The sequence below is a fragment of the Petaurus breviceps genome, unplaced genomic scaffold (assembly GCF_028583685.1).
Source record: "Petaurus breviceps papuanus isolate PSGF00001 unplaced genomic scaffold, PetGlider_PUasm1.0 38, whole genome shotgun sequence".
NCBI classification, from domain to species: Eukaryota; Metazoa; Chordata; class Mammalia; order Diprotodontia; family Petauridae; genus Petaurus; species Petaurus breviceps.
In genome coordinates this window covers 52,336,700-52,361,777 of record NW_027186304.1, presented here as the reverse complement: position 1 = coordinate 52,361,777, position 25,078 = coordinate 52,336,700, and the positions used below count along the sequence as shown (strand labels likewise).

Below are 25,078 nucleotides of genomic sequence, written 5' to 3'. Positions count from 1 at the left end.
ACTTGGGATTTTTTTCCCTTGGTCAATCAAGTCTTGAGGACAGGATCCATGTCTGTTAGGGAAAGAACTAGCCTAACCTACATGGTATGGGGAAGGGTAGAGTCACAAATTGAGTGGCTGCTGATTTTTTACAATGATTGACCTCCCTGGGTTGTCATGAAGAAAATATTTTATCAATAGTAAAAGTACACACATGTGTGAGGTGTCATGATATGGTGATGATGATGATGATACTCCGTAGTGATGATGATGATAATGATGACAACTTGTGGGGGAATAATGGTTTTCATACCTTAAGGTTTGCAATGTGCTTTACATAAACTAGACCCTCAAAACAACCCTGTAAGGTAGGTGTTTCTATTGAAGTCATTTTATAAATGAGGAAACTGAGGTTCCCAGAAGTTAAGATTTGTCCAGGATCACATGGCTATGAAGTGTCTAAGGTAGGGTTTGCATTCCAGTCTTCTTGACTCCAAGTCCAACCCTCCACACAATGTCCCAGTTGAGCCACCATGTTCTTTGTGGATACAGAATCCCCACATACCATTTCTCGATTGCTATTAAATTCCATAGCTTATGATCTAATTTATTTATTTAATTTTTGGGTCTTTATTAATTTGTTTGTTTACTTTTAGTTTACAGGATTCAGTTCCACAATTTCTTGAGTTTCAAATTTTCTCTCCCTCCTTCCCCTCCCACCCCCATGGTGGCAATCAAGTATAGGATCTGCAAATACTTTCACATTAGACATTAGTCAGGTTACATAGGCAGATTGTATCAGATGGAATGAAGAATGGAAAGAGGAAACAAAACCAAACAAGAAAAAGAGAGCGGGTAGTTTGCTTCAATCTGGGTTCAAACTCAGTTCTTTCTCTGGATGTAGACATCTCTCTCCATCTTGAGTCTTTTGCGGTTGACGCATAACCCTGCATTGCTGAGAAGAGTCCAGTCTATCAAAGTCAGTCGTTATGATCTAATTTAAAGTTGTATTTTCATGTGGCCAAATCATATAATATCTGATTATCAGTGCCTCTAATAAAAATCTTTCAAATAACAAAAAAAAATTACTTCTCTCCTTGTGAATTAGAGTTTAAAAATATATCCTTCAAGTATTGTTCTGATTTCTATACACTTTTGAATGCCTGTGTGAAGCTGAATGACTGATCACACAGGGTCTGAGAAGGTGAGAAATCTGTGACACAAGCCTAGGATGGGGTTGGACAGAAACCACTACTGGAAGTTCCTTTTTGTGTTGGTGTCTGAAGCTGTTGTTTTATTCATTTATTTGGTTGTTTTTTTAGATCCTTCAACATGATTTAATAGCAAGCCCCAGACAATTCTTTATTTCTAATTCAATGTGACAGGGTTAGCATGAGGCTTTAATTTAAGGTTAACTTGCCATAAAATGCTAGTTGGTTTCATCAAATTCCACAGGGTCCATTGGGAGTTACAGTATTACATGTGACTGCCCCCTGGCAGACATTTTGTTTACTGAGTTCTGTAAAGTGTCTTCAGAGTAATGAAAATAATTTAGAGGCAGAACTGTGTATCTATGCAGAAGACGAACTCATGGCTTCCTGGTTGTGCAAAGAACAAATATTTTTACTGGGATAAAATCTGTTTGAATAGAGGAGGCTATGGGTTGTAAATGAGGCAGTTCTATCTAAACTCTACCTCAATTTCCATCTGTGCAATGAGCGTAATAATCAGTGCTACTGGGAGCATCACAAAGGGTTGTGTTATAAATAAAAAAAAAACAAACACAATTGTCACTTCTCTAAATTCTTCACAAATTCTTCCTTTCACCTTTCCCTGAGATGTAGCATAAATGAAGGTTGAACTGGGGTAGATCTGAGGGGTATCTCTAGGTCCCCAAAGTATAGTCTCTGGGCCAGAGGCACTCAATTCTGGTTACAAAAATAATGATGTCTCCTGCCCCCTCTGTGTCACTAGACTGTGTCTTGGTTTCCAAGTACTGTTGTACTATTATAATCCAATTCTGCTCTTTATTGAAGAAATGGTACCAGAAAAGACCTACTTCTAAGATACAAGCACAGCTTCACTCGTGTTTGAGAAAAAGACCCAATTCTTCAGATAAAGGGCAGGTGACATAGTGCCTCGGGCAGCAAAATGTTCTTGTAGCTACAGGGCTTTGATAATACATAAAAAACGTCTGGTGTCATTCCCTCCCCATAGAGAAGCATGTTCAAAGTTTCTTATTATGTTTTCTCTCTAGGAATCCTGTGAGATTCTTCTTAAGAAACTTTTAGAACTGACAGAGAACTTATAAATCATCTATTCCTTCACTCACATTATAATTTGAAGAAATTGAGGGGTTTTCTTTCAAAATATGATTAATTCTCAGGCTGGCCACTTCATTACCTCAAAACAGCAAGAAATAAATCAAGTAAAGTAAAAGAATAATTAAATAAAAGAAGGGAAAGGGAAGATATCTTTACAAGGAAAACCTAACAGATGTGGAGTGCATAGGTTCTGGGCTCACTTTCCAAACTCCCACTTCCACTGACAAGTAGGGATCACAAAGTCTGGATAGCTACTACTTCCCTCAGAGTTTTAGGAGGAGATAATATCTTTTTTTAAGAAATTAATTTTAATGAACAAAACTACTCTTTCCCTTCTACTTCATCACCCAATAAAAAAAACCCATGTAGTAAATATGCATAGTGAATTAAAACAAATTCCTCCACTGACCATGTTGAAAAACTAGATGCCTCAAATACAATGATTCTATTATCTGTCTGTTAGAAAGGAGCATAATTAGATCCTCTGGAATCATGGCTGGTCACTGAACTGATCAGGGTTCCTAAGACTTCCAAAGTTGTCTTTACAATTTTATTATCACATAAATTATTCTGGTTGTGATACAGTCTCCATTAGTCTATACAAGTATTCCCAGGTTTCTGTAAAACCATCTGTTTATCATTTCTTAGAGAAAAAATAATTGGATTGAATGAATGAATAAATGAGGAATTTATTACATGTCTACTATGTACAAAGTTCTATAAGAGCTGGGCACACAAATAGAAAAAAAAAACAGTCCCTGCTTTCAAGGAGCCCATACTCTAATGGAAGATAGCTTATATGGAAGGTTTCAGCTACAGGTCAGGTGGTAAGGTCTCCTGATCCTTAGGGTGTGGAGCAAAATCAGATGGTGATGCATCTTCTTTGATGTGATTTCTATAGATAAAACAATGCCGAAACATTTGACAGTGCTAAAGACTTTGGTGATAAGAACTTTTCTAGGTTTGCAATAGATGTGCCAGGCTACATCTCCAGAAGCGTTGCTCTCAGTGTGATGGCTAGGGTCTCTGGAATGGAATCATTGCTATTCCCAAGAGACTTGGATTAAGAATCTTGAGACAGATGTGCTTGGAGGGATGTGCTGCACTGACTCTCAAGAGCTGGTTGTTAAATTTTCAGTGTGAATTGTTGAATGCTACAAATCAGGGCTTGATTTATTTTGTTGATTTCTTGATTTAAGAAAGTGATTGAGAAAATGTTAATAATTCCGATTAAGCTTAAAAATGTGTTATGCATACTTTTTTTTTCTTACAGAGAGCTGATTATGAAATATTTACTTATATCCCCAGCTGTAGCCATCAGCATGTATGTTGAGGGGAAGGGTGGGCTTGAGGAGGTGGTACTGGCAGCTTGAACTACCTAATACATGCTGCCTCATTTCTTGCCTTTGGGGTGCCTTCCTGTTTTGGATAGGCTGACTTTCTGCCCTAGAATTAGCAAATTGTTGGCAGTTAGTGAACATTTAGTCTTTTTACACCTTACTCCCCAACACACACCCTTTGATACTGGCCTCCTGGCTGTTCCATGAATAAGACATTCTATCCCTTGGTCAAGGCATTTGCTGTCTACCATACCTGGAATGTTTTCCCCCTTCTGCTCTAACTACTGACCTCCCTGACTTCTTTTAAGTTCCAACTAAAATCTTACCTTCTACGGAAAGCCTTCCCTGGCCCCTTTTAATTTCAGTGCTTTCTCTCTCTTAATTATTTTCTATTTATCTTATATATATAATTTTTGTTGTTTTCCAGTTGCTTCACTTATCTGACTCTTCATGACCCCATTTAGTGTTTTCTTGGCAAAGATCCTGGAGTGATTTGCCATTTCCTTTTCTAGCTCATTTTACACATGAGGAAACTGAGGCAAACAAGATTAAGTAATTTACCCAGGGTCACACAGCTAGTAAGTATCTAAGGCTAGATTTTAATTTAACTCTTCCAAACTTCAGGCCCTATGCACCCCTTTGCTGCCCCTGTACACAACTTGCTTTGTATATATTATTTTGGATTGTTTTTGCAACATTTGGGAGTTGTCTCCCCCATTAGATTGTGAGATCCTTAGGGCAGGGGCTGTCTTTTTCCTCTTTTTTCTGTCTCTAGTGTTTTGCAAAGTGCCTGGTACATAGAGATTACATAATAAATGCTTATTGGTTGAAATTTGCCTCTTTCTCCTGCAGGAGGTATCTTCCTGGATCATGACCATTGGTCTTGGAGTTCTGCCACTTCCAGAATTCCTGTGCTTATTTACCTATTGGTGAAAGTTGTTTAGCAATTATTGCTAGTGGCAGTGAGGATTTTGGGGCCGTTCTCCAGAATTACTTCTCCCCTTAATGGTGGATATGGGGGTTAGGTTGGTAGTAGGTCTGGTGGTTTGGGGGGGACACTACTAGTCCCAAAATTCTTAGGCTCAAAGTCCTGGGTGGTATCCATCAGGTCGGAGGCAAGGTATTGATTAAGGGGATGGTGTTGCCTAACCTGCCTAGCACATACTGTCTCCTGTCTACTCCCCAGGGTACCTTGTTGTTTAATCTAGGCTAGCTTCCATTCATTTAACATAGTGTGTTCAGCCATTCACCAGTGTTGGGGAACCTCTATTTTCCTGTTCTTTGTCGCCACACAGAGTTGCTATAAATATTTTTGGGAATGAGTCTTCTTTCTTCTTCCTCTCCTTCTTCCTCCTCTCCCCTTCCACTTCCTTTCCCCTCTGCTGTTTCATTCTTTTTCCTTCTCCTTCTATTCCTTCTTCTCCTCCTCTCTCTCTTCTTCCTCCTCCTCCTCCTCTTCCTCCTTTCTCTTCCTCTTGTAGTATTGGGCCAAAGGGTATGACACAGCTTAGTAACTTCAATGGGTATGGTTTCATAAGTGGAACCTCATAGTTGTTTTAATGTGAATTTTCCAATTATTAGTGACTTGGAATATATATTTTATGTGACTATTCATAGTTTGAATTTCTTCCTTTGAAAATTGACTTTTTATATTTTCTGATCATCTATTAATTGGGAAATGGCCCTTATCCTTACAAAATTCAATAAGTTCCCTACATATCTTAGAAATAAAATCTTTTTTTTTTCCCCAGAGAAACTTCCTGGAAGATTTTTCCTCTAGTTACTTGCTTCCCTTCTAATTTTAGCTGCAATGGTTTTGTTTGTGCAAAACTTTTAAATTTTATGTAATTAAAACTGCCCATTTTATCTTCTGTGATCCTACATGACACAGTGGATTGAGTGCTGGGCCTGGAATCATATGCAGTCTCAGCTACTTACTTGTATGACTCTGGGCAAGTCACTTAATCTATGTTTATCTCAGCTTCCTCAACTGTAAGATGGGGATAATAAAGTACCTACCTTGCAGGGTTGTTGTAAGGATCAAATGAGATGGTAATTATAAATTAGCACAATACCTGACATTTATATAGCAAGTGCTATATAAATGTTAGTTATTATTATTACTCTTATTATATTTATTAATTGATCATGAGCTGTTCATCAGTCCATAGATCTCTAAGGCAATTTCTCTGTTTCTCATCTAATTTGTTTATGATTTCAGTTTTTGTGTTTAAGTCATGCATTCATTTGGAGATTATATTGGTATACAGTGTGAGATTTTGGTCTATACCTAGTTTATGACAAACTGCTTTTCAGTTTTCTCAATAGCTTTTGTCAAGTAGTGCTTACTCAAGTAGCTAGGGTCTTTGGTTTTATCAAATACTGGTTTACTATGCTTGTTTGTTTCTGTATATTATATAGCAATCTGTTCCACTGATCAATCTATTTCTTAACCAGTCCCAAATCATTGTGATGATTAGTGATTTGTAGCATAGTTTGCACTCTGGTACTGCAAGGCTCCCTCTCCACTTTTTTAATTATTTCCCTTGAGATCTTGACCTCTTGTTCCCCCATTAATTTCATTATATTTTCTTGCTCTATAAAGAAACCTTTTATTGGTGTAATTGGCATGACACTGAATAAGTGAATTAATTTGGGCAATATTGTAATTTTTATTATATTGGATCTGTCTACTTGTAAGCAATTAATATTTCACCAATTATTTAGGCCTGTCTTTATTTGAGTAAAGAGTGTTTTCCAGTTGTATGTGTGTAGTGGTATATCTTAGCACATAGATTCCAAGTATCTTTTATTATATAGTTATCTAAAGTGGAATTTCTCATTCTATCTCTTTCTGCTATGTTTTATTGGTATTTTATAGAAATGCTGATGATTTATGTGGCTTTATTTTAAATCCTATAACTTTTCAGAAATAAAGGAAGACACAAATAATTGGAGAAATATTCAATGGATATGGCATTTTTTTAAAGGAAAAAAAGTCAATGTTGAAAGGTATATGGGAAGAGAGGAACACTAATTCACTGCTATAGAACTAAAAATTAATCCAATTATTATTAAAAAATGTAATTATACAAGTAAAGTTACTGAATTTTTCATTCCCTTAGGCTCAGATATTCCAATGCTAGATTTATACCCCAAAGTGGTTATTAATCAATTTGAAAAGACTCATATATAGAAAAAATTTCCTATCAGCATTATTTGTAATAACAAAAATACTAAATTAATATATGTGCTGAAGGATTTGGAAATTGCCAAAGAAACTGAGGCATAAATATGTAATGGAATGTTATGGAACTATAAGAATGACTAATATGAATGTGGGAGGGTATGAGTGAAGGTAACTTATTTTTACACAATATTTGGACTTGAGAGAGAATTTTGCCCAGTGGGAAAAATTCTTAGTGTTGCACCCCCCATAAGGCTGTTCATGAACTCTGCAGAAATGACAATGTCATCCAATGTCAACTAGGCTAACTTCTATGTCTCCTATTTAAAAAGTCAATAGACCTCTCCTAGGGTTAATAAGATGAAGGACAGCAATAGATAGAACATACAAGAGCAAGGAGGTAGCCAAATGCAGTATTGATGGCAAACTGTATTCTGAGCTCTGGAGTCTCACCTGGACCTTGGTAATGATGGTGAGGACTGTAGCTCCTGGTTTCAGGGCTCACCCAGTTATTGTGCCAAAAATCCAGCATTCTCAAACCTCCCGCTGCACCCAGTTGGAAAGGAAAGTGACTAAATCGATCTTTCTCTACATGTTAATCTCTAAAATGCCTTTTCATGAGTGAACAGATTTTGTCTCTAACTGTATTGAAGAGATATAGGAGTTAAATGAGAATCAGCTAGTATTTCTGGGAGATATTTGGGAGTGTCACTCACTTGGGGATGCGTGCTGAGGACATTTAATGGCTCAGCAAAATCCTTGTTATTCATGTTGCTATGTTCTTTTAGTAACTTTCTCTGCTGCAATTTCATGAATTATAGAGATTGATCTGATACATGTCATTGGGGTTGGAACCCTGACCTTGAGTGTAGCTGGGAGAGGATCCACATTGAAGCAAAGGGTATGTAGACTTACTGCATAAATAATTCAGAGAAACATAGGAAGACATTATGAATTGCTATAGAATCAAGGGGAAAAAACCCAAAATGTATACAACAACTACAACATAAATCAATACAACACTAAAAACAACAAAACTCAGGACAAAGATGATGATGGTACCTTTTTGCCAAAGTTCAAAGATACATCCTTTTCTTCATACTACATATCTGTGATTTCATCAGTATGGGGAATTTCCAGTTTAGAGAAGCCTTCTACCAATGCAGACTAGAAACTCATAGTTTTAAAGAGGTTCCTAGGCACTGAGAAGTCAAGGGATTTGCCCCTGATCATACAATGCCTATATATCAGAGGCATTGTTTTAGGACTTCAAATTTCAAAGCCAATCCTCTATCCATTTCATGACTCAAACTCAAGGATATACAAGCTATTTACCCAACCATTGAGGTCAGTACTGCTTGGTGAAAGGGCACCAAGCCCTTAATTATTTTTGGTTTTGTAAGTAACTTGGATGTAAAGAAATGGTAGAATTTTCTCTGCTTTTTGCCATTCTTGGACCATCTCATATACTGCTTTTCCCATAGTGTTATTGACAATAACATAGTGTTATTGACTAAATGTTGTGTTTGACATTCAAAGCCCTTCATAAACTAGCCCCCTCCTACCTTTCCAATCTTTTTACACCTTAATCCCCAACATATACTCTTCAATTCAGTGACATTCACCTCCTGGCTCTTCCATGAACACAACACTCTCTCAGTTCTGGACATTTTGTCTCGTTGTTTCCCTCCTCTGCTCTGACTAATAGCTTCCCTGTCTTCCTTTAAGTCCCAGCTAAAATCCCACCTTCTACCAAAAGATTTTCCCAACTCTTCTAATTTTAGTGCCTTCCTTCTGCTGATTATCTCAATTTATCCTGTATATAACTTGCCCCATATGTATTTGTTTGTATGTTGTCTCCCCCATTAGATGGTAAGCTCCTTGAGGACAGAAACTGACTTTTGCCTCTTTTTGAATTCCTAGCATTCAGCACGGTGTCTGTCACCTGGTAGGCACCTAACAAATATGTATTGATCAATTGGTTCTAAGAGATATAGATTGTCTTCTTTGAAGATTCCTTGAAATATGGCATGTAGGCTCTTTTTTTGGATCAGGACATTCAGATCGTCCAGTGATTCTTAATTATTTTTCTCCTCAATCTATTTTCTAGGTCACTTGTTTGTGCCATGATATTCCTTATATTTCTTTCTATTTTTCGGATTTTTAAATTTATTTTGATATTTCTTGTTGCCTCATACAGTCATCGGCTCCTATTTAGTTCCTTTAGTTCCTATTAATTCCCTTTCCAATTCTTTCATTCATAGCTCTCATTTCTTTTTTATTTTTTCCTCAACTGTTCTCAATCTATTTTATAAAAACCAAATAAAAACTGTTTTAACTCTTAAAAAAAACTCTTGGGGGCAGCGAGGTGGCACAATGAATAGAGTACCACCCCTGCAGTCAGGAGGACCTGGGTTCAAATCCGGCCTCAAACACTTAACACCTTACTAGCTGTGTGACCTTGGGCAAGTCTCTTAACCCCAATTGCCCTGCCCTCTCCCCTCCAAAAAGCAAAAAATAAAACAAAACCAGAAACAAACACTTGCCAGGAATTCTAGTTTAGTTCATACCCAATCTGTGTTTTTCTCTGAGAAATTGCTTATAAATGTGTTGAGTAATTCCTGTGTTTATATCTTGAGCATCTTTCTATGGTAACAGCTCATTATGGTGGGATTCTTTTTTTTTTTCTTTTCCTCTTTGCCTCTTCCTCCAGCCTTCTTCCTGACTTTGAATTTGTTATTAGGGCTGGGTTCTGCCATGCTTCTGGAAAGAAGGTCTGGGTTGGTTTTGTTGATGCTTTCTTGGGGTATTGAGAGTTGTGTTATTCCAGGATCTGAGGGAGAGACTAGGGACCTGAAAGATTTCAGTCTTCCAGTGTGGTCTGATTCAGGGTGTTAACAGGATTTTACTGAGCTAATCTCTAACTTGAGAATGATGAAACATCAGGCCAGAGAGAAAGTGTCAGTAGTCAAGTAGTGGCTTAATTAATTAGTTTCATTATAAGGAACAGATTCGCAAATTGAGAATTCTCCTGATCAGAATTCCAACTTGCTGTAGTGAAGACAGAGATTATATACATAAATCACAATGGGAAGGGGAGGGGAGAAGGTAGATTACAAACAACTGTAATGTACAAATGATCATAATAGAAAATCATCATTCCCTTCACAAGGAGCAAGTCTGATTGCTTGTTCCCCCTAATCTGAGTTCTTTAAACTCCTGAACTGGGTTTCCATCAGAATAGCAGTAGAATGCTGCTGAACTCAACCCCTATGAGCCAACTGGGAAATTCTGCTGGTTCAGAGTGACAGGATTGCAAATCCCCTTTGGTCTTGGATTCTTGCCCTGGTTATTTTTATACAAGCTCAACTAGATGTCAGAACTGAGATTTTACTCTGCTCCTGCGGTATGAGTCAACCTCTGCTTCTTGCTTGTGAACTTCCTCCTTTTTTGGTACAAAGCTTCTTCCTTTCTCAGTACACCACCCAAAGCCTCCCCATGTAGGAATATCACCCTAGTGCACAGGTCTCCTTCTCAGTCTGCTCTGGATCTATGATGCAGAACTAGGTAATGAGTGACAAGCCTGCCAGTTGGAACCCATTATAGTGCTCTGGTATGGCTCTGGACCTCCTTTTGCCCTGGTGTTCAACCTCTCGCCAGAAGGGCTCCATATGACCCAGCTCCTGTCCTGACTCAGGTCCCAGTGTCAGTAGACCTCCTTGTCTGTCTTCTTCTGATAATCCAGGTCAGACAAAGGACTCACTGCAACTTTTTCTAGATTTCCCTAGTTTTAATCTGGTGCATTTTCTAGACTTGTTCAGAGGAGTTGTGGATAAGAGCTTAATGTCATTACCTCCTGCTACTCCAATGTCTTGTCCTTTGCTGGAGTTCTTTTCAAAGGTTTACTGAATACTGAGTTATTGAATAAAAGAATAAAAAAGCATTTAGTAAATGCTTAGTAAAAACTTAGTAAGTTATTACTGTTTGCCAACCACTGAGGATTCAAATAGAAAAAAAGAAGCAAAATAATGCCTGCTTGAGGCAGTGATGACATGGTTAAAATATTCCACCTTGAGGGCAGATTTTTTTTTAAAGTGCCCACAGTACTAAGGCTGCAGAAGCAGGGCAGATAACAAAGCCCAAAGGTTTGGGGAAATTTCAGAAAAGATGATTTAGAAGATCTTAGGATGAGATGTCAGGAAAGATGGTTAGACATCATGATTCTCCATTTCATTAGAGTTGCAATAGCAGATTCTGAGCCCATTTAAAGTAGTGTGAACACCCACATCATCTCCTGCCTAGGTATTCCAATAGGATCTGTATGACTATAAATAAAGGATGGAAAAATACCCCCAGAGGTCTCTCTTCCCACCAGGCTACTCTGAGGGGAATCTTGGTAGCCTGGGGCCAATTGATAAGTAAAAGGAAGAGGCAGGGAAATAACACTCCTATTGACTTCACAGGGTTTCAGAAAGGATTAAGTTCAGGGAAAGGCAAAAGGCATCCTCTCTGCTGACTTTTCCCACATGGCTATTTTAGAATTGAGTTCAAATGTTAATGATTCTTCCATTGATCGAATTTTCTATATATTTTCTTTTCTATTCCTTCAGCAAACAATTATTAATCACTTCCTAGGACAAGTCATTGTGTATATTAGATTATAATTTCTGAAAACACAAGTACTATATCTCCTCTATTCTTTAAAATGATAAGAATTCTATGGGTTCTAAATAAATAATAAATGACACAATTAGTCCTTTCACTTCAGGCAACTGTAGAGAAGCTCTGGACTTATTCTTCCAATCCATATATGCACTAGCATATCAAGAATGGAGAGCCTGGCTGGCTATATCTTCTCCTCAGGATCTGGAAGTATTCCTGAGGGGCATTGGAGTTCTTCTGATGCTGTTGGTTCAAGTCCCTATTCCTGTGTGTTTTCCCCTCAGTCATTCCATTGATGATTAGTGCCCCCCAATATAATTTAGCCTGTTTAGATCTCCTTTTTTTTTTTGCCTTTTTTGGAGGGTAATTGGGGTTAAGTAACTTGCCCAAGGTTACACGGCTAGTTTTTGTGTGTGTGTGTGGGTGTTAAGTGTCTGAGGCTGGAACTGAACTCAGGTCCTCTTGATTCCGGGACCAGCGCTTTACTCACTGCGCCACCTAGCCGCCCCTACATCTCTTTATTATCACTGATAATCAATTAATATTAGTTTACCCCTTCCTCAGGTATATTTATCAAGAAGCTACAGTAAAACTAGAAGTACAAAATGTCTGTGTTAAATGGGACACACTCTCACCTTTGTATCTTTGTCCTTCGGGAGAATTTGGCTAAACTTTAAATGGTAGCTACAAACATTCTTCTGACCACTGAACTTACTTCCAGAGGCCACATAGCCAAAGGACATTACCCCCTTGCTTACTGTATGACATCATGGCTTCCAGATGACTCCACTGATGGATTGGCCAAACAGGTCACTCTTCATGTCTGACTCCTTCCAAGGAATGACTTTTGGACCTCTGCTGAGTCTTTCAACCTTCCCAAAATACCAAGATTCTTCCATTTTTTTTAATTTTTTGGAGGGGGAAGGCAGGACAATTGGGGCTAAGTGACTTGCCCAAGGTCACTCAGCTAGTAAGTGTTAAGTGTCTGAGGCCGTATTTGAACTTAGGTCCTTCTGTTTCCAGGGTCGGTGCTCTATTCACTGCACCATCTAGCCACCCAATTCTTCCATTTTTAATACTCCTTCATTCAAAAGCAGGGAAACACAACAGAGACAAGAAAACAGCAGCACCATGCATGCCAGGCTTCATGACAGCTGGGTGAGAGAGGGGCCCAGGCCCCTCCCCTACCTGGAGTTTTAGAGTAGGTCCTGCCTCAATTGCTCCTAGGGAAGAGAGATCTCATTTTGGCTGATTTTGGCACACTCATTTCTGACTTAGCAGTCAATCAAAAGCCTCTTCTTTACCAGCCAGTAAGTGAACAGGTAGGGAACTGGGGGGCACAGTGGATACAGTGCCAGGCCAGGAAGTCAGGAAATCTCATCTTCCTGAGTTCAAATCTGGCCTCAGACAGTTACTTACTAGCTGTGTGACCCTGTGCAAATCACTTAATCCTGTTTGCCTTAGTTTCCTTATTTGTAAAATGAGCTGGAAAAGGAAATTGCAAACCACTGAAGTATCTTTGCCAAGAAAACCCCAAATAGGGTCTTGAAGAGTTGGACGTGACTGAAAGACTACTAAAAAATAATCAGAAACAACAGAAAGTGGACAGGTAAGAGTCAAAGAAATCCTTGCAGAAGCTGTGAATTAGGGATCAGGACCCCTCTATTACATGTCATCTCATCTTATAGAAACTGAATTATGAAACCACAACATAAGTAAATAGTAGGCAGAGTTTAGTGCTCATGCTTTGAGGATTTAGGATATTTCTAATGCCCCACTGGCCAGTCCCCTCATTGCAGAATTATACCAAGACCATCTAACCCTTTTTAATTCTTAAATACTAGAAAATAGGTATTGAAATATTATAGTATTTATAGATTCCTTTCAACTGTTGGCACATATATGTTACTTATCTTGCATATATGTGTGTACATAAAGGGGTTTTCATTAACATCTCATTTGTTTTCATTGCTTTCCCATCTAAATACTGCGGTCAGCAGTGGTTGATGGCCCAGTGGGAAACCAGTCAGGATTATAATAAGTGACAATAACATACTTTTTTTTAATTTCAAAGGAATCTTAAATCTAGATTTTTAAACAAATTTTTATCATTGTGGGTTGAACTTTGTACCACACACTTTTATTTGTTGGAAACGAGGTAACAGACTTGAAAATTTCACAGAAAAACCATCTCTTGAGAGAATTGCTTTGGATTAAACTCGAAATGGAACAGTGATATGTTTGTGACTTTTCCTTTAAAATGCAAATTTGTTTAGAAAACGGAGTACTAAAGCATATTTCCAGGTTTTGTTTTTTTAAATGTAAGACCTTGAGAAATATTTGGAGATTTTAAGAGCTTGAAATGGAATTTATTGTTTGTTTCATGTGTCAAAATATGAAGATATATCAGTGGATGTTTACCATTAAAAATCTCATGTGTAGTTCACTTTTATGAAAGGGAATTCTTTTCATTAGAATCAGCTTAGTCTTATACTTTCTTATGGGCTGATTTTTCAGAAGAAAACTATAGATTATTCTAAGCCATCTATAGTTTGTCATAAAACTATTATGTAGCTATGCTATTCTAAGGGTAAAAACTGCAGCTAGATCCAAGAGGGCTAGGGGGCTGTGCCTTCTCCTACTCCACTAAGGGTGTGGAAGCCTCTTCTCTGGACCCTTGTACTTGATGGACTGGATACTCAGATCCTCATTCTACTCTGCTTCTCTGCCTGATTCCAATTCCACAGAACAAGATGTCTCCTGGCTCTCCTTCAACCCTAAGTTTCCCTGCCTTCTTTTGTGTGTTTTCTCCACCCTCCCCCATTAGATTGTAAACTCCTTGAGGGCAGGGACTATCTATTTTTTTAAATAGTATCCCCAGAAGTTAGCATACGGCCGATGCTTAATAATGTCTATTAGGTTGGATCCACAAGTACATACCGACAGAAACATTTTAAAAATATTTTGTTTCACCTGAGGGGTAAGAACTGTATCTAATCTTGAGCAGTGCACGACCTCATCTTCTGGTGGGATATAGTGTAGTACAGGCTTGTCTTTGGTACACACACACTGATCATGCTACTCTCCCTAGCAGCTTTCAGGGTCATCACTGTGGTGTCTTACCTCAACTTGGCTTCTCTCTCTGTCACCACCAGCTTCAAGGTCTACAAGTCATCAATGCTATACAGAAGTCAGAAGAAGGCCAATCATTCAAAGACTTCCTGGATATGGACCTTTATTTGTCCTTGGAAGCTTCCCCCAATTCTGTGAATGTGGTTATGGAGCATGTCAACAGAGGTCTCAAACCCGTCTCTCTTCTGATGAAAGAGCTGGTGCATTCCTCAAAGACAGTTTAAGGTTTATATAGTTGATGACATATGTGAACATATGTCACGTACAATTTAGTGGGATTATTTTCTGAGTTTTGCTAAACTGCTGGTATTCAGTGTTCCAATTGTGTATGAAAAGTATCAGAGAGATTAAACACTATGCTGGCTTATATGTGATTTGATCAAGTCAATTGTTGCAAAGATCCAAGCAAAACTCTGACATCCTAAAGAAAAAGGCAAGATGACAGCTCAGAAATGAGACATCCAACACTTACTAAAACACTTTTTAATAGTTATAAACCAGTGTTACTCATCCTTATGAAGGAAAATGCTCATTTTCAGCTTGTCTGTATTCTAAGCTTTAAAAAATATTTGACATTTGAACAAAATTATTGTAACGACTATGATACCCCATATGCATTGAAATTTATACAAAATGAACAAATAGTTATACTAGCTTCTGCTGTGCTCTGCTGAAAGGTTGAGATCAACATTGGAAAATGAAGAGGTCTGTTCAATAGGCATTGTTATTTTCACTTCACTTTGTCTTCTACCCTCGAGGTAGATGACTTGTGGACCGTCTGGCCTAGGATTTAGGTTGTGTTCCCTCCCTTGTCCTGTCCCCATTTTGTGGCATATTCTCTGGTGTAATCAGCTCTGACCAGAGGACTCAGGATCTTCAACCTGTGGAATTCATAAGGCCTCCTCTAAGACTTGGACACCTGAGTATTGCTGATTAGGCAACTACACTCAGGAAAGGAAAACCAAGGAAAGAAGGCTAATGGTTCAGATTTAAGGTCACCATGTTGAGACCCTTTACTGCAGCTGCCCTATGGGAACAACAGGCTTGAAGGGTATAATACACTCGGCATCTGGGAAGGGAAGAAAAGAGATAAATATCTTTTAAAAGTTACTGATATGGGGATTTCTTCATCATCACCAAAATACCTAAGGGCTGAGCTAGCTTCCACAGTTGGTTATAAAGTCCAGGGAGGTCTATCATCTTCAAAGTACCAAAGTGCTAAGCTAGCCTGAAAGCTCATCCAGAAGCAGGCAGGGCAGCTCTGCTATGCCCTGGTTAATCCCTGGTTAAATTGCCAGGTGAAATTTGGTAGAAGGGTATGTTCTTTGTTCCTTTATCATAAATGCCTCCTTCTAATTGGGAGTATCTATGTTTTTATAAAGAACGGTTTGAATGTATCTATATTGCTTTAATAAGCAATCCAAATACATTATGCCAATATTTTAACTATATAGTATTTTCCCTTGGGTCAAAATATTTCCAAACTAGTTGAATAATCTTAGCTTTTGTTCTACCTTCTCTTTCTCCCAACCTTCCAACAAATGCTTTTTCCTCATTTTTAATCATTAAAATAAACACTTTTTTTTAACCATTAGATAACAAAAGGAATGTTTGTTTTTGAAAAAATATCTTTACCAAAGGCATCCAAATTCAATGTCCTTGGGATCTATCTCAATGTTCAACAATCAGCAATGTATGAACTTAGGGACACGCAGACACACTGATCTCAAATAAGGAAAGATTTGAAAATCTTTGTGAAGTAGATGGAGACTTGAAGATATTTTCTGAACAACTCAGAACTAAAATGCTTTAAATTGAAATAGTCAGAGAACTGAAGCAAAAAGAATTAAGGGAGACAAACGACTAAGAAAATCAGCTTGGGTTTTTGCTTTGCATGGCTAGATACAGCCCCAAATACTTGCCAGCTTAAAAGTACATTTACTTTGACCTGAATTTTATGAACTGGGCATGCAGACCCATAGTCTCATATTCACAAAATAATTGTCCCCCTCTCTTCTGTGCTTTGGCCATGAAAACAAAGTAGTATTTGGGGATATTTTTGCTTGTTTTTGCTTGTTTATTGGGTGACAAGACGACTGAAGATGGAAATAAACAATTGGGTTTGAGTCTCTTGGAATTAGACCTACAAAATTCTAGCACTTTAAGTTGAAAAGTGGAAAGAAAAAAATCCGTCTTGTCTATACAACAAACACTTGGTTAGATAAATATTTTTACTATATTGATAGTCACTGGATATCAGGTAGGCACAACTGTTGTGTTTAATCCCCCCAAAGGCTTGCCCTCATGGAGAGTTCTTTAACCATTACAGAGTAATAGAATCTTAGCATAGGAAAGAATCATTCTGAGGTCTAGTCCAAGCTATATATGTGTCAGAAAGCTCTCTCTACATCATCCCTAATAAAATGTTTAACTACCCTCTATTTGAAATTATGGAGAACTCATTACCTTCCAAAGGAGCCTACTTCACTTTTTGACAGTTTTTGTCAGAATTTTTTCACCTTACTTCATTATAACTTCCATCCATTGCTCCTAATTCTGTTCCCTGGAGCCGAGCCTAACAAGTCTAATCTCTCTCTTCAGAAGTTTCTGAAACAGTTTCTTCAAATTCTGGGGGCCAGATATAAAGTCCTGGTTATGCCTTCTCAGATTATCTGCTCTTCACACTACCCTCTTTGAGCAAGTTTTTGAGTCACCCTAAGTATCTGGGGCACCCTTCCCTAATACGCTACAGTTTGTTAATTTCATACCTGAAATGTGGTACCCTAAACCAAAGAAAATACTCCAGAAGTGATTTGATTAAGGCAGAGAAAATGGAGACCTCCTCATCCTGTGTCCTTTATGCCATGGCTCTCTTAATTGTGATAATTAGCATTTATACAGTGATTTGAATTTTGCAAAGTACTTTTATTAACCTCACTTGGTACTCACAACACATCTTGTAAGTAGTGACTATTACCACTGCCATTTTAAAAATGGGAAAATTGAGGCCAAGAGAGAGTAAGAGACTTCCCCAGGATCATACAAATGCAATAGGAAAAGCAGGATTTGAAGTCAGGAGCTCGTGACTCCAAGTCCATCATTTTGTCCTCTATAGTACACCACCAATTTAATGTAACCAAAGATTGCTTTTAACTTTTTTTGACTACGAAGTCTAAAACCTCAATGTTTTTTACACAAGTTGATGTCTATCAACACCTTCTTCATTCTCTAGTTGATTTCTTGAGTGCTAGTGTGAGGCTTTATACTTATCCCTTCTAAATTTAATCTTATTTGATGCAGCCCATCATTCTAACCTATTTCCATCCATATCCTTCTATTAAATGTGTGAACTATCCCTTCCAGACTCATGTCATCTGCAAAACTGATAGTTGTGATATCTATACCCTCATCTGTGCCAGATACAATAAATATATATACATGAATATACACATTCACATACACATACAAAACATATATGTATATCTACACACATATTTATATACACTGTGTGCATACATGCATGCATATATACATGCACATCCACATTCTTCCATTCAGAGGCATCATGATGTAGGATAAAGAGGATGGAGCACAGAATCAGGAAACCCAAGGTCAAATTCTGACTTGGTATAATGGGAATGGGAACTTGAAGATCTTCCCTGCCCCTTAATAGACCTAGGGGGGAGTTTGAAGACCTCTCTTGCTTTGAAAGTAAACACTGCCCCCTATAGGCTGAATGGAGCCTGTGGTGGGAGGGGTTTGCTGAAGGGAATCAGAGCCCACAGGAAACTGGTTCAGAGCTAATCAGAAGAGTGTGGGAGAGAGAACACTCAGACAAGGAGTCAGATAAGCTCATGAGTAAATATTGATCTTGTATTGGTTTGTAGGAAGGCTGAAGATGCTGTGGCTCTCAGTGTTATCATGGTTTCTGAATATCTTTGTTACTATGATGGAATCAGCTTACTGGTTTGGGGATTCAGTTTCCTGGTGTCCAAATAAATCCTTCAGTTCTATCCTCTATCTGGAGAATCTGGTATATTTTGTGATTGAACGTCATGCGATACTTATAGTCACAGTCTTTATCATGATCATGGGCGCTGTAAATTTTGCATTGATGCTGCACTTGGTTATTTGCTTTACTACATGACGACTAAAGTTCTTCAATCTAAGTCTCAGTTTCTTCATTAATAAAAAAAAGCACAATAATTTATGTTATTCACTTCATATAACTGTGAGGAAAGTGCTCCATAAAGAGTTATGCCTATGTGAATGGTTGTCATTATTATTGAGGTGGGATGGAATAGTGGACAGAGAGTAGGCCTTGAAAGCTGGTTCACATCCTGCCTATTTCACATACTGGCTGTGTAATCAGTACTTTAGACAAATCTCTAAGGCTACAATTGCACCATATGTGCCAATATACATTTGTGGAGAGAGTTTCCTCACCTAGTTGTTCCCTATACCAGTGAAATCCCAGGTCCAATCCCTATTGATATTCTGTTGTCATTTCTACTAATGATCTTTCCCCAAGGTAGTATCAAACCATTAATTAATAGACTTTGAGCCTGGTCATTTAACCAATTTCAAATGCTATTCTCTAGCCCCAAACTCTCCGTTTTGTGGACAAGGAGAAGGTGAGAGACTCAAGACGTATTATTTCTCAAGTGTTAGCTAAACATCCATCATCATCATCATCGGGAGAAGAATATAGTAGGAAGGGCTTGGGGTTGACAGGTAGGAGATCTGGGTTTTCTTCCTACTTCTTCTACTAATTAAGTCAGTGCAATTGTGCTTTCACCACCATATTTAAATGTCTTTAGGACATGAATGCATTCTTTGCTTTCTGAAAGAATAGGCTAGAAAAGGAAGCTCTTTAAAATGATATCCATTGCTATGTGTCTGGTGGATGGATGGGTTAGATCAGAGGTATCAAACACGCAGCAATGTGCATGTGGTCCTCACCATTCCCAAGTAAGACCCAAATTTCATTAAAATGAAATTGGGACGTATTTGACAAAACAAATAAACATATAGTGAGACATAGATAACACTACATGTTAAAATTAAGTCAATTTGCAGCCCACGGGGATCCTCAGGTTTGGATTAGTGGTCCCTGTTTCTATTTGAGTTGGACACCACTGGGCTAGATGACCTCCAAATATCCTTTCCAGTCCTATATTCCAGCTAAAACTGTATCACATACTGATAGGCTATCAATCATTTTTTTTTCTACTAACATACATTTACCAGAGTTCTTTCTCCTTCAACAGAATTTAAAGGACATGGCTAAAATATAGGATCATAGATTTAGAGTTGGAAGGGACCCCAGAGACAATCTAATACAATCTCCTCATTTTATAGATTAGAAAAAATGAGTCGCAGGGAAGCGAAATAATGTGCCCAACCCAAGACCACAGTGGTAGCAATTTCCAAGGGGTTGAGGCTGAAATAAGAGCTGAGATTTAACCAACACCCTCTGATTCTAAAGCTAACTTGTTTCCTATTGCCCCACAATGCCTCCCATATCTTGGCCTTTAAAAAAAGTGACAATTCTTCCTGCAGAGATATGAGAATACTAAAGATTGAGATTATATTGATAAATTAACTCTGTAGATAAAAGATAACAACCTGTTCTTTTTTGTTTGAATGGAACGTCCTACTGAGGAATACCTAATGTTATTTTCTGTGATGAATTCATGTTTTTCATATTGAGATTATGGCTGTGTGATATAGCAGGGTCCTTTAACCTCTGACCTACAAAGGTTAGTCCCCATGCATGCACAGTAGAAAGAGGATGCATGTAAGAAGGTGTTGTCAGGGATGTAACCATCACTTTGTGAAAGCTCAATGACAGCCTAGGCTTCAGCTATGTGCTATGCCTGAAGATTTCCAATAGTACACAATCTAACCTACTGAACAAGATTCTCCCCAAGGACACATATAAGGTACAGGGAAACAGAAACATAGACAGTAGAAAAAGCCACCCAGGTAACAAGATTCCCCAAAACTATACTGCTCTACCACAGAGAGATCTTAGCTGATATTCTTGCTTTCGCTCCTGACTATACAGTCAGTTGTGAAAATATGAGGACCAATTTAGGAACATCTGTCCAGAAGTCTGGACAAGTTTTGCTTTCATATTGTGCAGTGGATAGAGTGCTGAGCCTGGAGTCAGGAAGATTCATTTTCCTAAGTTCAAATCTGGTTTCAGACACTTACTAACTGTATGACCCTGGGCAAGTCACTAAACTCTGTTCTTCTCAGTTTCTTTGTCTGTAAAATAAGCTGGAGAAAGAAACAACACACCACTCCAGTACTTTTGCCAAGAAAACCCCAAATGGGATAATGAAGAGTTGGACATGACTGAAAACGACTGAACAACAAAATGGGCAGCCTCAGAGAGGAAAAGAGGCTGGTACTTCCATAAGGATCATTGATGCTGCTATCTTTCATCTACACAGATGGATTGTCCTTCCTTCTGATGATCAGGTGGTCCTTCTGCTTGCCAAAGCCAAGTCTTATATATGTGCCCTTAATCACATCTCTTCCCATCTTCTTAAATACACTATCCTCAACATCATCATCATCATCATCATCTCTCTCTCTCTGTGTCTCTCTCTGTCTCTCTTTCTGTCTCTCTCTCTCTGTCTCTCTCTCTCTCTGTCTCTCTCTCTGTGTCTCTCTCTGTCTCTCTGTCTCTGTCTCTCTCTCTGTCTGTCTGTCTGTCTGTCTCTCTCTCTCTTTCTCTCTCTGTATGTGTGTATATATGTGTGTGTCTCCATGTGTCTCTGTCATCTTTAATCTCTCCGTATCAACTGGTTCCTTCCCTACTCCCTATAAATAAACCTAAGTCCCTCTCATGCTCAAAAATCCCTCACTAGATTCTACTCTTCCCACAGCTATCATCCTATATCTTTCTTCCTTTTTCAGGTAAATAATTTCAAATAGCTGTCTATATTTAATATCTATACTTAACCCTCCATTTACTCTTTTCTAAACCCTCAACAATTTGCCTTCTGACCTCGTCACTGAATTGAAAATCTAATGGCCTCTTCTCAGTCCTCATCCTTCTTTCCGTTCTGGATTCCCATCCCTGCTCCTGATTATTGTCTGCCAATCTGAGAGCATAATTTCAGGAAAATTAAATCTATACTTCATTCTCCACTTTCCAGTCATCAACTGCTCCTCACCAGTCAAAATTCCTCTCTGGCCACTACTCCCCTTTGAGTGTTGCTCGCTAGTGTGTAAGCATTTTAAGGGCAAGAACTATATTTGCTTTTTTTTGTATTTGTACTACTAGTGTTCAGCACAAGGATTGGCATATAATGTCTTAATTAACTAATTAATTAATCTCTCAGCATTTGAGTTACACTCTCTTCACACTTTGTTCCTAAGTCAACTTATCTACTTCCTATGACTTTTCCAGCTTTCTCTTTTAATTAAGAACATTCTATTCATTTTTTGAGATCTATATTTCTTGTTGACTAGCAATGTGAACTGTTTTATTTTTACATTTAAGTAAATGTCATTTAACCCACAAAAATATATTTTCCCTTTCAAACATAACAATGACCTACATAGTAACAAAGAATAGCAACAACATTTTCATCTTGTTTATATATACAGTAATGAAAGAAAAAATGCTCTGTGACTATAATGACCAAGTATGGCCCCATAGATGAGAAAAAAATGTCCATCCTTCCCCTCATGAAGAGGCAGGATTTGGAATATTATATGTCAAGTCAGACATGTTTGACATATTAGTTTTGGTGAAACACTTTCTCCCACTCTATCTTTTTAAATTTTTGTTACAAGAGATAGTTTCCCATACAGGGGAAGAGGAAGAGATATATTATGTTCAGAAATGAAGATAATGTGAAAGCAAGTTACCAATTAAAAGAATAGATTTTAAAGATCTTTTGTCTTTGAGATTTCCAAGCAGAAAACGAATTCAGAACATTTTAAATCCATTTCCTCAATTCAGTTCAATTGATGCACTGTGCTAAGTACCAGGACTACAAAGATAGAAATGAAAATATTTCTTCCGTTAAGGAGTTTGGATTCTGTTGTGGTTGGAAGTGGGGAGGTAATGTACAAAGATAAGTGAATCTAAAATATCTACAAAGTCAATCAATGTCTTTCTTCACAATCATCCCTGTATCAGAATATTTCATTTTGCATACTACTTGCTAATTCTCCTACTAACTAGTTGTGTGACCTTGGACAAGTCATTTTCCTGAGCCTCACTCTCAATTTATAAAATGAAAATGATGATATTTGTATTTTTTTATAGTTCAATTGTAAGAATGTCAGTTTTAGAGTCAAAGGATATGGGTTCAAATACTGGCTCTGCTACTTACTGGCTGAGTCACTTTGAAAAAGTCACTTAAATTCTTGGAACCTTAGTTTTCTCATCTATTAATTGGGGATTGGATCAGATGTTCTTTAAGTTTTCTTCTAGATCTGAAATTATTATCTCATGAGAGAATATAATAAAAATGAGAATTGGACTGTTCTGTAACCATAAAATTAATGTAAATTCTTATTACTAAGTAACAGAAATGGGTTAGAATTCAGAAAAAATTAAGGGGCCAAAATAACAAACAAACAAACAAATAAAAAAAAAACCCCTACAGATTGTGTCTAATCTGCTCTGAGTTAACAAAGGAACTAAAATGGGAAGTATAAGTTCATTCAAAGTGAAGAATAGTTTCCAGCCTTATAAATTGCTAACTGTAACAAAGGAGACCAAAACCCAAATAACTAAATTTGCAAAGCACTCGTGCTTACTCTAACAATTTCTCTTAAAGTATCTCACTGGTGGGACTGGAATGTAGGTGGACGTGTTGGATATTACACTTCACAAGAGAACTGATGAGTTTACCTTCTAGATGACCAAAAGGCTGAACCCAGCATCATGATTCATGGCTGCCTTCAGGCCAATGGTAAAATAGCATGCATGCTCTCAACTCAGTTTCCTGCAGAGGCTAGCATAGAGCATGAAAAACATCCCTCTGAAAATCAGCCTTAGTAGTTGCAATGTAGATGATGACTCTTTTTTCCCATTGAATATAATGGCATTTGTAAGAAAAGAAACTTATATCACAACTAACTGACCAAAGCGTATTGGTAATAAATGGAGGAAGTCACTAAGTTTTGAGCTACTCCCCTTCTGTGAATATAACTTCTCACTATAAATTACAGAAGGCATGGTATACCTTATATTGACACTCATTTTAGTGATGAAGGAACTATATTATATTACTCTTCTCTTCCCTCTCTGGGAGTTGTTTCTTCTTATTTCCTCTACCAGTAGCGTCATCCTACCCACTTCTAATCTATAGTCTGCCGTATCCAGTTTTCATGAAAATGTGCTCATCTAGTTGACTCTCTGATCGTTCCTTTTCCATTTCCTTTTGTTGGCTTATCATCCACTATCGGCTCCTAAGTTATATTTGTCCTGGGTCTTCATCTCTTCTTTCTCAATACTTTCTTAGTGACCTAATCCCACCCCTCCTTGCCTACCATGCATTCATTTAGAGCTGTGCCCGTGACTTCTCTATTCTGTACCCTAGTCTTTTTCCTTTTGTTTAAATCGAATTCTTGCCCCATGTCTCACGTTGCTGGACATCTCCATGTGGATATTTAAAAGGTATCTGAAACTCATTTTACAGAAAATGAAACTCATTATCTTTCCCCTGAGCTTATTCATCCTCCAAACTTTTTTCTTTCTCTTGGCTGATATTACTACACCTCAAATTACCCAAATCCACAAACTTAGAGTCGTCCTTGATTCTTCTCCTTCCTTTCTAGTACCTCTGTTATCCAATCAGTCTGAATGTCTGATGGCCTCTATCTCCATGACACTTATTGTTTCTATTTGTCCCACTCTCTCCCCTTGTAAGGTCATCACCATAGTTAAAACCCTATGATATTCTTTTCCTGACTACTATTGATACTTTGATAAATCTGTGATTTTATCAATGTAGTTACTCCCTCCAGTGGTGCAGATTATAACTTACCCAGGCCTTCTCATTATGTAAGATCTTTGTTCGCATCCTCCCATAAATTCTTCACAACAACTTGATACATGAGCAGGTAGGGTCTTCTAGATTTCTTTGTATTGTATATGTATCAGCAGAGGACACAGGCTGAGCATTGGTTATTCTTTGCTCTACATGACCAGATCATCTCATTTTTTATTCATACATCTCCCTAGTAAAAGTGATTTATGTTGCTTCTCTTATGTAGTTCTTTACATGTTACATGTAACATGTTACAGTCTATTCATACCAACAATGTACCTCTCCGTTGCCCATTTTGTGATCTGCAACATTAACTCTTTGGTCACTCGACTCCATACAGCAATACTAAAAAAATATTGATATAAAAGAGGCATCTGCTTTTGTTTCAAGGAGAAGGTTGAAGTCATTAAAAACACTGCCAAATTTCCT

The 25,078-nt window shown here is 37.9% G+C and overlaps 1 pseudogene; it reads left to right on the top strand.

Annotated features, from left to right (window-relative positions):
* The first annotated feature begins 12,623 nt into the window (after positions 1-12,623).
* LOC138170235 (reticulon-3 pseudogene) lies at positions 12,624-14,975 on the top strand (annotated as a pseudogene).
* Positions 14,976-25,078: the final 10,103 nt, after the last annotated feature.